The sequence below is a fragment of the Oncorhynchus nerka genome, unplaced genomic scaffold (genome assembly GCF_034236695.1).
Source record: "Oncorhynchus nerka isolate Pitt River unplaced genomic scaffold, Oner_Uvic_2.0 unplaced_scaffold_1651, whole genome shotgun sequence".
In the NCBI taxonomy this organism is placed as follows: domain Eukaryota; kingdom Metazoa; phylum Chordata; class Actinopteri; order Salmoniformes; family Salmonidae; genus Oncorhynchus; species Oncorhynchus nerka.
The window spans coordinates 40670-53797 of record NW_027039666.1 but is presented as its reverse complement, the minus strand read 5'-3'; the positions used below and the strand labels follow the sequence as shown (position 1 = coordinate 53797).

Genomic DNA, 13128 nt, shown 5'->3' with positions numbered 1-13128 from the left:
CTAGGTCTTAATTGAAAGGAAAAAACTAAAACCTACAGACACTTGGCCCTCCATGGAATGAGTTTGACACTCCTGCTCTAAAGTAGGAAACACATTTTGTCTTGGCACTTCATTGATCGGTTTAAATTATTGCTTGTACAAAATTCACTTGGTTCATTTGAAGATTAGAGGCTAAATGAGCAGTTAGGCACCATTATTTTACACATGCCTTCTTTTAAACCGTGTGTTTCATTCAGCATAGCAACAGTAGATGGTTAACATGTTTCAGTTGCACATAGTGCCACATCTTGGACAAATTCTGAATTCAGACAGGTGCCAATTAAACACTCACATTATGCAAACACTGCACACACATATACTTTGATGATCTGAGTCTTTATTTTTTCAGAGGCAAACATATAGTAGGGCTTGTTTGAGTGGTAAGGCTAAAGCAACTGACTGTAGACCAAAGTCAAGAAGTAAAGCCAGGAGAGGTGCATCTGCGACAACCGAAATCCGGATACTGTCGTTTTCCAACAGCAAGGCTCAGATCACCATGGCAGTGTTGCCATTGTTTATAAAAGGTTTCCTTTATAATGTCAAAAAACATGTCTCCAACACCCACTCACAAACTGAAATAATTTATGTTACATTATACAATCAATAAATGAGAGAGAGAGCCTCAATCACATCATTAGTTTATGCACTGTAGGCTACACATTAACTGCAGCAAATTGGTTCCTGTTTCAGTCATGTTCTTGTTCGCGTGGGTTAAACAAAAACAATAATGATTGGGTGACAATGGAGACCCCACATGACAGGTGATGGCTGCAGGATGAAGTTGGTGAAGAGCAATTGCAGAAACTTGGAGATTCTGCAGATTTTTGTAAAGTTCATGCAGTCGACATATAGACTCACGGGTAAATGTTTTATCCCCAGAACGCAAAACACTTTGAAAGGCGGTGACCAACAATTGTCATCGACTTGACAATAGTGATCAGCTCGAAGGTTCCCACTATCTCCATAAAATGTCTCCCTCATGTGGATGAAATAAAACACAAGACAACAACCCATCTCCTCATCCTCTGACCGTCTACCCTCCTTTGTGGAAGCTTTTTTTCCAATGTTGTCTCAACTTTGATTGCAGTACACATCCACAAACTCATAAACTCGAATGCAACTGATTAGATAGCTATGCATATATCTCCAGCCCCTTAAATCAGCCAAAGTGTTTTCCCTATTCCGACTGATGTTTCCGCTTGCATTCCATCTCTGATAATTATACTTGATTCAAAGTCTGTGCCTTGAAAATTCCAATGTCCTTTTCTTCTCCTGTTTCTTTCAGCACAGCAGGCAGACAATCTGTTCTTTATTCTGGTCTTTTATATTCACCCCGAGTGCTCCAATCCTTCTGTACGTTATTGTACGGCCCTTAATGTCTAGAAATCTGCACTAACTCCCCTCTTCCACTGCTGTAGGCTGACCTACTGTAACTGGAAGGCAAATGTATGTCACTTAAATCAGACCGGGTTCAAATACTATTTAAAATATTTCTATTAATTTCACATACATTCAAAGTAAGTATTCTGATCTTTTATTTGAAAAGATAAGTAGTTAAATGTTATGTATTTGGAAATACACTTGGAAAGTGTTTGAAAAACTCAAAATCACACACTATTTTACACTCCAATGTATTAAATAAGTATTTGAAAATACTGTCAAATAATACCATTTGTATTATAACCCAGATATTATAACTCAGATACTGAAATACACATGTTTTTGAATACAGGTCTGCATTTAAATGTAGCATTTGCATGAAAATACACATATTGTATTATACTGCATCACATTCCATTGTATTTGTTGTTTCTTTGCGATTGCATTTGAAATCCTCAACTGTTATTTTTTTCTGAAGACAGATTCCAATTCTTCTTTCTCTGTTAGACCCTCCAGGCCCTATTAGTCTACTGAGGTCAGTCAGTTGCGATTGTAACCATCAGATCCAAAATCTCAGTGGTGAGTAGCCACTGAGCTGTTGTCAACTTGCAGATGGCAGTCCTCACATAAAGACACACCATGCCCACCAGAGCACACACATAGCCTACATCAGATTCAGGCAGAAATCAATACGGACTCCAAAACAGACACAATTATTATTTACATTCATTTATTTGTTTGTTTTACAACTCAGTTTTAGGATCAGGTACTAGTGCCTGCTTCACCTCCTAAAATTAAGAAAAAGTATTTGAGAAGCAATGTAGATAGATTATATAGAGGCAACTCAGTATAGTTCACTGCTGCTTTCTATATATTATCAAAGCCACTTAAACGTATACTGCTCCATAGACATGGGTTCAAAATTCATTTGTTTCTTTCAAATACTTTTTTAGGTGCTCTTAATTGAGAGTTTATCTGTCACTCCGGGCAGGCTCAATCATCCCTCAAAGGCATTTGAAAGAAAACCAATGCTATTTGAACTCAGGTTTGTTTTCACCTCAGACCTTGAGATCGCCTCTTATGAGTGAGTGGAGATCTCTCCCTCGGGCATGAGCCAATTCATGGCTGACTCGCTGTCGTAAATGCCCAGAGATGTTTTGGGGACTTCAGCCCGTTTACCAGCACAAACAGAAACTGAGACAAATAAATCATAGTTATGTTCAGTAGGGCACAGCGTAGCAAAACGTTCTGCAACCGAAACTAAAACTAAAATCAGTGTATTTTTGGGACGAGACCAATGTCAAAAGTAGTTCAATATATATACACTGCTCAAAAAAATACAGGGAACACTAAAATAACACATCCTAGATCTGAATGAATGAAATATTCCTCTTTTTCTTTACATAGTTGAATGTGCTGACAACAAAATCACACAAAAATGATCAATGGAAATCAAATGTATCAACCCATGGAGGTCTGGATTTGGAGTCACACTCAAAATTAAAGTGGAAAACCACACTACAGGCTGAACCAACTTTGATGTAATGTCTTTAAAAGAAGTCAAAATGAGGCTCAGTAGTGTGTGTGGCCTCCACGTGCCTGTATGACCTCCCTACAACGCCTGGGCATGCTCCTGATGAGGTGGCGGATGGTCTCCTGAGGGATCTCCTCCCAGACCTGGACTAAAGCAACCGCCAACTCCTAGACAGTCTGTGGTGCAACGTGGCGTTGGTGGATGGAGCGAGACATGATGTCCCAGATGTGCTCAATTGGATTCAGGTCTGGGGAACGGGCGGGCCAGTCCATAGCATCAATGCCTTCCTCTTGCAGGAACTTGTGACACACTCCAGCCACATGAGGTCTAGCATTGTCTTGCATTAGGAGGAACCCAGTGCCAACCGCACCAGCATATGGTCTCACAAGGGGTCTGAGGATCTCATCTCGGTACCTAATGGCAGTCAGGCTACCTCTGGCGAGCACATGGAGGGCTGTGCGGCCCCCCAAAGAAATGCCACCCCACACCATGACTGACCCACCACCAAACCGGTCATGCTAGAGGATGTTGCAGGCAGCAGAACGTTCTCCACGGCGTCTCCAGACTCTGTCACGTCTGTCACGTGCTCAGTGTGAACCTGCTTTCATCTGTGAAGAGCACAGGGCGCCAGTGGCGAATTTGCCAATCTTGGTGTTCTCTGGCAAATGCCAAACGTCCGGCACGGTGTTGGGATGTAAGCACAACCCCCACCTGTGGACATCGGGCCCTCATACCACCCTCACGGAGTCTGTTTCTGACCGTTTGAGCAGACACATGCACATTTGTGGCCTGCTGGAGGTCATTTTGCAGGGCTCTGGCAGTGCTCCTCCATGCACAAAGGCGGAGGTAGCGGTCCTGCTGCTGGGTTGTTGCCCTCCTACGGCCTCCTCCACGTCTCCTGATGTACTGGCCTGTTTCCTGGTAGCGCCTCCACGCTCCGGACACTACGCTGACAGACACAGCAAACCTTCTTGCCACAGCTCGCATTGATGTGCCATCCTGGATGAGCTGCACTACCTGAGCCACTTGTGTGGGTTGTAGACTCCGTCTCATGCTACCACACGAGTGAAAGCACCGCCAGCATTCAAAAGTGATGAAAACATCAGCCAGGAAGCATAGGAACTGAGAAGTGGTCTGTGGTCCCCACCTGCAGAACCACTCCTTTATTGGGGGTGTCTTCCTAATTGCCTATTATTTCCACCTGTTGTCTATTCCATTTGCACAACACCATGTGAAATGTATTGTCAATCAGTGTTGATTCCTAAGTGGACAGTTTGATTTCACAGAAGTGTGCTTGACTTGGAGTTACATTGTGTTCCCTTTATTTTTTGAGCAGTGTATATACAGTTGGGCAAAAAAGTATTTAGTCAGCCATCAATTGTGCAAGTTTTGCCACTTAAGAAGATGAGAGAGGCCTGTAATTTTTATCATAGGTACACTTCAACTATGACAGACAAAATGAGAAAAAAAAATCTAGAAAATCACATTGTAGGATTTTTAATGAATTTATTTGCAAATTATGGTGGAAAATAAGTATTTGGTCAATAAAAAAGTGGTCAGATGAAGCAGCAGCTAAGCTACAGGACTGTTTTGCTAGCACAGACTGGAATATATTCCGGGATTCCTCCGATGACATTGAGGAGTACACCACATCAGTCATTGGCTTCATCAATAAGTGCATCAATGACGTCTTACCCACAGTGACCGTACGTACATACCCCAACCAGAAGCCATGGATTACAGGCAACATTTGCACTGAGCTAAAGGCTAGAGATGCCGCTTTCAAGGAGCGGGACGCTAACCCGGAAGCTTATAAGAAATCCCGCTATGCCCTCCGACGAACCATCAAACAAGCAATACAGGACTAAGATTGATCGTACTACACCGGCTCTGACACTCGTCGGATGTGGCAGGGCTTGTGAACCTTTACAGACTACAAAGGGAAGCACAGCAGAGAGCTGCCCAGTAACACGAGCCTACCAGACGAGCAAAACTACTTCTATGCTCGCTCGAGGCAAATAACACTGAAGCATGCATGAAAGCAAAAGCTGATCAGGAAGACTGTGTGATCACGCTCTCCGCAGCCGATGTGAGTAAGACCTTTAAAGAGGTCAACATTCACAAGACCGCAGGGCTTGACGAATTACCAGGACATGTACTGCGAGCAGGTGCTGACCAACTGGCAAGTGTCTTCACTGACATTTTTAACCTCTCCCTGTCCGAGTCTGTAATACCAACATGTTTTAAGCAGACCACCATAGTCCCTGTGCTCAAGAACACTAAGGTAACCTGCCAAAATGACTACCGACCCGTAGCACTCACGTCTGTAGCTATGAAGTACTTTGAAAGGCAGGTCATGGCTCACATCAACACCATTATCCCAGCAACCCTAGACCCACTCCAATTTGCATACCGCCCTAACAGATCCACATATGATGCAATTGTATTGCACTCCATACTGATATTTTTTTACTAGAGCTCAGCATTCAACATCATAGTGCCCTCAAAGCTCATCAATAAGCTAAGGACCCTGGGAGTAAACAACTCCCTCTGCAACTGGATCCTGGACTTCCTGACGGGACGCCCCAAGGTGGTAAGATTAGGGAATAACACATTCGCCACACTGATCCTCAACACAGGGGCCCCTCAGGGGTGCGTGCTCAGTCCCTTCCTGTACTCCCTGTTCACGTATGACTGCAAGGCCAGGCACGACTCCAACACCATCATTAAGTTTGTCGACGACACAACAGTGGTAGGCCTGACCACCGACAACAACGAGACAGCCTACAGGGAGGAGGTGAGGGCCCTCGGAGTGTGGTGTCAGGAAAATAACCTCACACTCAACGTCAACAAAACTAAGGAGATGATTGTGGACTTCAGGAAACAGCAGAGGGAACACCCCCCTATCCACATTGATGGGACAGTAGTTGAGAGGGTAGTAAGTTTTAAGTTCCTCGGCGTACACATCACAGACAAACTGAATTGGTCCACCCACACAGACAGCATCGTGAAGAAGGCGCAGCAGCGCCTCTTCAACCTCAGGAGGCTGAAGAAATTCGGCTTGTCACCAAAAGCACTCACAAACTTCTACAGATGCACAATCGAGAGCATCCTGTCGGGCTGTATCACCGCCTGGTACGGCAACTGCTCCGCCCACAACCGTAAGGCTCTCCAGAGGGTAGTGAGGTCTGCATCACCGGAGGCAAACTACCTGCCCTCCAGGACACATTTACATTTACATTTACATTTAAGTCATTTAGCAGACGCTCTTATCACCAGTGGAACAGTAGGCATCTAAATCTTTTCAGGGGAGGGGGTGAGAGGGAACTTTATCCTATCCTAGGTATTCCTTAAAGAGGTGGGGTTTCAGGTGTCTCCGGAAGGTGGTGATTGCCCTCCAGGACACCTACACCACCCGATGTCACAGGAAGGCCATAAAGATCATCAAACACAACAACCACCCGAGCCACTGCCTGTTCACCCCGCTATCATCCAGAAGGCGAGGTCAGTACAGGTGCATCAAAGCTGGGACCGAGAGACTGAAAAACAGCTTCTATCTCAAGGCCATCAGACTGTTAAACCGCCACCACTAACATTGAGTGGCTGCTGCCAACACACTGACTCAACTCCAGCCACTATAATAATGGGAATTGATGGGAAATGATGTAAAATATATCACTAGCCACTTTAAACAATGCTACCTAATGTTTACATACCCTACATTATTCATCTCATATGTATATACTGTACTCTATATCATCTACTGCATCTTTATGTAATACATGTATCACTAGCCACTTTAACTATGCCACTTTGTTTACATACTCATCTCATATGTATATACTGCACTCAATACCATCTACTGTATCTTGCCTATGCCGCTCTGTACCATCACTCACTCATATATCTTTATGTACATATTCTTATCCCTTTACACTTGTGTCTATAAGGTAGTAGTTTTGGAATTGTTAGCTAGATTACTTGTTGGTTATTACTGCATTGTCGGAACTAGAAGCACAAGCATTTCGCTACACTCGCATTAACATCTGCTAAACATGTGTATGTGACAAATAACATTTGATTTGATTTGATTTGATTTGACATGTAATAAACTCAGCAAAAAAAGAAACGTCCCTTTTTCAAGACCCTGTCTTTCAAAGATCATTTGTAAAAATCAAAATAACTTCACAGATCTTCATTGTAAAGGGTTTAAACACATGCTTGTTCAATGAACCATAAACAATTAATGAACATGCACCTCTTGAACGGTCGTTAAGACACTAACAGCTTACAGACAGTAGGCAAATAAGGTCACAGTTATGAAAACTTAGGACACTAAAAGAGGCCTTTCTACTGACTCTGATGACCAGCGTCCCTGGTCATCTGGATGAATGTGCCTTAGACCTGCTGCAAGGAGGCATGAGGACTGCAGATGGGGTCAGGGTGATAAATTGCCATGTCCGTACTGTGAGACGCCTAAGACCGCACTACAGGGAGACAGGACAGACAGCTGATCGTCCTTGCAGTGACAAACCACATGTAACAACACCTGCACAGGATCGGCACATCTGAAGATCACACCTGCGGGATAGGTACAGGATAGCAACAACTGCAGAGTTACACAGCTACTTGCCGCAGCTACTTGCCCAAGCCTCCCCAGCTTCTCCTTCACCCAATTCCAGATAGCAGATGTTCTGAAAGAGCTACAAATTCTGGACCAGTACAAATCAGCTGGCTTAGACAAACTGGAGCCTCTAAAATTATCCGCCGCCCTTGTTGCAACCCCTATTACCAGTCTGTTCAACCTCTCTTTCGTATCGTCCGAGATCCCTAAAGATTGGAAAGCTGCCACGGTCATCCCGCTCTTCAAAGGGGGTGACACTCTAGACTCAAACTGTTATAGATCTATATCCATCCAGCCCTTCCCTTCTGAAGACTTCGAAAGCCAAGTTAATAAACAGATCACTGACCATTTTGAATCCCACCCTACCTTCTCCGCTGTGCAATCCGGTTTCCGAGCTGGTCACAGGTGCACCTCAGCGCAGCTCAAGGTACTAAACGATATCATTACCGCCATCGATAAAAGACAGTACTGTGCAGCCGTCTTCATCTACCTGGCCAAGGATTTCGACTCTGTCAATCACCGTATCCTTATTGGCAGACACACACTGTATATAGACTTCTTTATTTTTATTATGTTATAGACTGTACGCTTGTTTGTTCCATGTGTAATTCTGTGTTGTTTGTGTCGCACTGCTTTGCTTTATCTTGGCCAGGTCGCAGTTGTAAATGAGAACTTGTTCTCAACTAGCTTACCTGGTTAAATAAAGGTGAAATACATTTTTTTATTTTTTATAAACACCAGGAATGGACAATCCCTCCATCAGTCCTCAGACTGTCCGCAATAGGCTGAGAGAGGCTGGACTGAGGGCTTGTAGGCCTGTTGTAAAGGCAGGTCCTCACCAGACATCACCGACAACAACGTCGCCTATGGGCACAATCCCAGCGTAGCTGGACCAGACAGGACTGGTAAAAAGTGCTCTTCACTGACGAGTCACGGTTGTGTCTCACCAGGGGTGATGGTCGGATTCGCATTTATCGTTGAAGGAATTAGTGTTACACCGAGGCCTGTACTCTGGAGCGGGATCGATTTGGAGGTGGAGGGTCCGTCATGGTCTGGGGCGGTGTGCCACAGCATCGTCGGACTGAGCTTGTCACTGCAGGCAATCTCAACACTGTGTGTTACAGGGAAGACATCCTCCTCCCTTATGTGGTACCCTTCCTGCAGGCTCATCCTGACATGACCCTCCAGCATGACAATGCCACCAGTCATACTGCTCGTGATTTCCTGCAAGACAGGAATGTCAGTGTTCTGTCATGGCAGGCGAAAAAAGCCCAGATCCCAATCCCATTGAGCACATCTGGGACCAGTTGGATCGGAGGGTGAGGGCTAGGGTAATTCCCCCTAGAAATCTCCGGGAACTGGCAGGTGCCTTGGTGGAAGAGTGGGGTAACATCTCACAGCAAGAACGGGCAAATCTGGTGCAGTCCATGAGATGCACGGCAGTACTTAATGCAGCAGGTGGCCACACCAGATACTGTTACTTTTGATTTTGACTCCGCCTTTGTTCAGGGACAAAATTCCATTTCTGTTAGTCATGTCTGTCTGTGGAACTTGTTCAGTTTGTCTCAGTTGTAGAATCTTATGTTCATACAAATATTTACATGTTAAAGTTTGCTGAAATAAACAGTTGACAGTGAGGACGTTTCTTATTTTTTTGCAGAGTTTATATTAACTTCAGTTGCAGTGAAATGATAAAAATGAATCTTTCAATTGTCTTGGGAACAGGAGTGGATAAATATTTCTATCAGCCTCTCGGGGAAAATGCACATGTAATGTGTCATCTTTGACACTTTTGCAAGCAGACAGCATTTCAATCACATTCAATACACACCCAAGACTAACTGAAGTTACCATTCTCAGCATTCCATTTCCTTAAAATCTGTCAAAATGACATTTGGCACAGGACCAATGTTTCCACTGTGTTCTAGCATGCTACCTGGTCCTTAAATCATTTTACCCGTTTAGATTACTAATGCATTTATTCTATCAACGTAAGACATTTGTGAGCACTAATTTAGTCTTCTGGGGCAACAAGTTATGACAGAAGAGAAGCTGCATGTATTAAAATATAGTTGACAAATGGCCTACCTAAAGGAAGTAAGCAGAAACTTGTCTAAATTAGGGGTGAAAGTAGCCGTTAAGCTCAGTTATGGTGGATCAAACTGAGCAAGTAGCCCACTTTAAATGAATTTGACAGTCAGACAACCATGAGATGTATGTGCAGGCTCCGTTTCACCACAAAAACAGAATTGAGGGTTACATGCCACAGTAGCCCATCTCCGGGGTACAAGCGTTCTCAGGTTTTTGTAAAACAGGATTAGATGTTTACATGTCAACACAAAATAAATACTTCAGTATCCCGAACGGGATATTGATGGTCAGTGGCTTTAACGTAGAGCCAATCTTGGGATTTGTCAACGAGCAGCAAAGATAAAAAAATAAATTATATATTTCAAATCCAAAAGAATAGGAACATTCCCTTTTACTACAAATTGCACTGGCAACCAACACGGTTCTCAACTAGCTAGCCAAAGGTAGACATTAAACACACAGTATTTCAAAACACAAGGAAGTACTTAAAAAGGTACAATATTTTATTGTTTTACAAGTAATGCAGGGTAGCATGAGCAGCAGCATCTCCCTGGCCGACGCAAAAGCATACAGTGGAAGCTTAAAGAAAGTGTCAGCAACAACTTGGATTTGTCATCTAAAGGATGAATCTACCATTGCAATTCTGTTGATAGATGATTAGTACAAATGATTTCTAAATCAGAACGCAAAGTGCAGGTGAGTGTAAAAGTTGCACATTACATCCCAGTAGACTTCCCTTGTGGCAGGGTTCCTTTAGCAGGTTGTGAGTTTTTAGCAGGTGGGGATATGCTTGGTTCAGAGATGACAACGTCACTACAGTCCTTGAGAGTATCTCCGCTATCAAAATGGTATAACCTCCCCAGTGGTGTGGCAGGTTTGGGAGTAGACAGTTTTGCCATTCTCATACACAGAGTTGTAAATATATTGGGATGAGAACTGACTATTCAACGATGCTGCCTTGAACGCTGCTGGAGCTGAGACATTGTGTGCTTTCATTGTCACAATCAGACCCAAATCCATGTTGCTTGAGAAACACCACTCCTGTTCAAGGCCTGTTGCTTGAGGAGTTGGCCCTCCTGTTCAAGGCCTGTGGCTTCCGCCGAGGCAAGGGCGCCTGTGGCTTCCGCCGAGGCAAGGGCGCCTGTGGCTTCCGCCGAGGCAAGGGCGCCTGTGGCTTCCGCCGAGGCAAGGGCGCCTGTGGCTTCCGCCGAGGCAAGGGCGCCTGTGGCTTCCGCCGAGGCAAGGGCGCCTGTGGCTTCCGCCGAGGCAAGGGCGCCTGTGGCTTCCGCCGAGGCAAGGGCGCCTGTGGCTTCCGCAGAGGCAAGGGCGCCTGTGGCTTCCGCAGAGGCAAGGGCGCCTGTGGCTTCCGCAGAGGCAAGGGCGCCTGTGGCTTCCGCAGAGGCATTTGAACCAGATTTGATGAGGTACCGACTTGACTAAGGTATTTACCTGAAGCATTGTGGCCAGTTGGTAATTTAGGCCAGTCGTTACGCTTGATGAAGCATTGTGGGTGGCCGCTTCCGAGGCATTATGGGTGGCCGCTGGCATGGCACTGTGTCCAGTTGCTTCCACTACCGAGGCACCATGGCCAGTTGCTTCACCTAAGGCATTTGGGCCAGTCGTGGCGCTTGATGAAGCATTGTGGCCAGTTGCTTCAGCTAAGGTATTTAGGCCAGTCGTTACGCTTGATGAAGCATTGTGGGTGGCCGCTTCCGAGGCATTATGGGTGGCCGCTGGCATGGCACTGTGTCCAGTTGCTTCCACTACCGAGGCACCATGGCCAGTTGCTTCACCTAAGGCATTTGGGCCAGTCGTGGCGCTTGAAGCATTGTGGCCAGTTGCTTCACCTAAGGTATTTGGGCCAGTTGCCACACTTGCCGAGGCATTATGGGTGGCCGCTTCCGCGGCACTGTGGCCAGTTGCTTCCGCTGCCGAGGCACTATAGCCAGCTGCTTGACCTAAGGCATTTGGGCCAGTCGTGGCGCTTGATGAAGCATTGTGGCCAGTTGCTTCAGCTAAGGTATTTAGGCCAGTCGTTACGCTTGATGAAGCATTGTGGGTGGCCGCTTCCGAGGCATTATGGGTGGCCGCTGGTATGGCACTGTGTCCAGTTGCTTCCACTACAGAGGCACCATGGCCAGTTGCTTCACCTAAGGCATTTGGGCCAGTCGTGGTGCTTGATGAAGCATTGTGGCCAGTTGCTTCAGCTAAGGTATTTAGGCCAGTCGTTACGCTTGATGAAGCATTGTGGGTGGCCGCTTCCGAGGCATTATGGGTGGCCGCTGGTATGGCACTGTGTCCAGTTGCTTCCACTACAGAGGCACCATGGCCAGTTGCTTCACCTAAGGCATTTGGGCCAGTCGTGGTGCTTGATGAAGCATTGTGGCCAGTTGCTTCAGCTAAGGTATTTGGGCCAGTCGTGGCGCTTGATGAAGCATTGTGGCCAGTTGCTTCAGCTAAGGTATTTAGGCCAGTCGTTACGCTTGATGAAGCATTGTGGGTGGCCGCTTCCGAGGCATTATGGGTGGCCGCTGGCATGGCACTGTGTCCAGTTGCTTCCACTACCGAGGCACCATGGCCAGTTGCTTCACCTAAGGCATTTGGGCCAGTCGTGGCGCTTGATGAAGCATTGTGGCCAGTTGCTTCACCTAAGGTATTTGGGCCAGTCGTGACGCTTGCAGTGGCATTACTGGTGGCTGCTTCACCTGCCGAGGCACGGGATCCGGTAGCTACCGCTGCATTGTGGCCAATTCCTTTTAATTGATTTTGGGGAATATATCTATAATTACCTACGAAAGAAAAGAAAGTTTCAAATTGTAAAATGCCATCATTTGAAGTTCTGCTATTTATACAGTGTTACTTTTACTGAATTATATGTGCAGAACAAAACACACCTTTAGGTGGAGGATAACAGGTTATCCCTCCAATTAGCAGGCAACAAATCCAAGTAATTCTAAATAAAAACAAAAACATCCTAGTCAGTTAAATACCTTTAAAACATGGAAGACAAGGGAATCAAACTAGAGCCGTACAACTTACCTCAAAGACATTTCAAAACTCACAGCCATTTTTCTCCTCAAATCCTCAGTATTCAGAACTAATGGTAGCCAGAAGCCTTACCAGAAGATCCCTGATATTGTATCTGATTGTCTTTTTTGCTGCGCCTTACAAAGGAATCCTAGACCCTTCTAATCTGGCTGGTTAATTAGGTACATCTGCAAGCCACTGAACATAATTTCCATTGGTCCAATTTCCCAATTGAGATTAGGTGCGCTTGATTTCATTCAGCTGGTGTGCTTAAGGGTTTGCGCATTCATGGACAAATCCAATGGTTTCAAAGAGTGAACTCTACCTACCCAGTGCACTGGGTGAGCTTAATCAAGTGCACCCTTATTTCATGCTAACTAAGATCCTGCCAGGGGCTTTTGCAGGTGCACCCTCAGTCGTCCGGTAGAAGTGT

General features: G+C 45.4%; 1 long non-coding RNA gene across 2 annotated transcripts; it reads right to left on the bottom strand.

Moving 5' to 3' along the window:
- Positions 1–11147: 11147 nt before the first annotated feature.
- LOC115143545 (uncharacterized) lies at positions 11148–12858 on the bottom strand. Of its 2 annotated transcripts, XR_010462520.1 has the most exons (4): positions 12708–12858; positions 12563–12621; positions 11627–12457; positions 11148–11461 (listed from the first exon to the last, which is right to left on the bottom strand). It is a non-coding gene; the product is annotated as an uncharacterized LOC115143545 (long non-coding RNA). The 2 variants fall into 2 exon arrangements; XR_010462519.1 differs by having other exon boundaries at positions 11148–12457; positions 12708–12850.
- Positions 12859–13128: the final 270 nt, after the last annotated feature.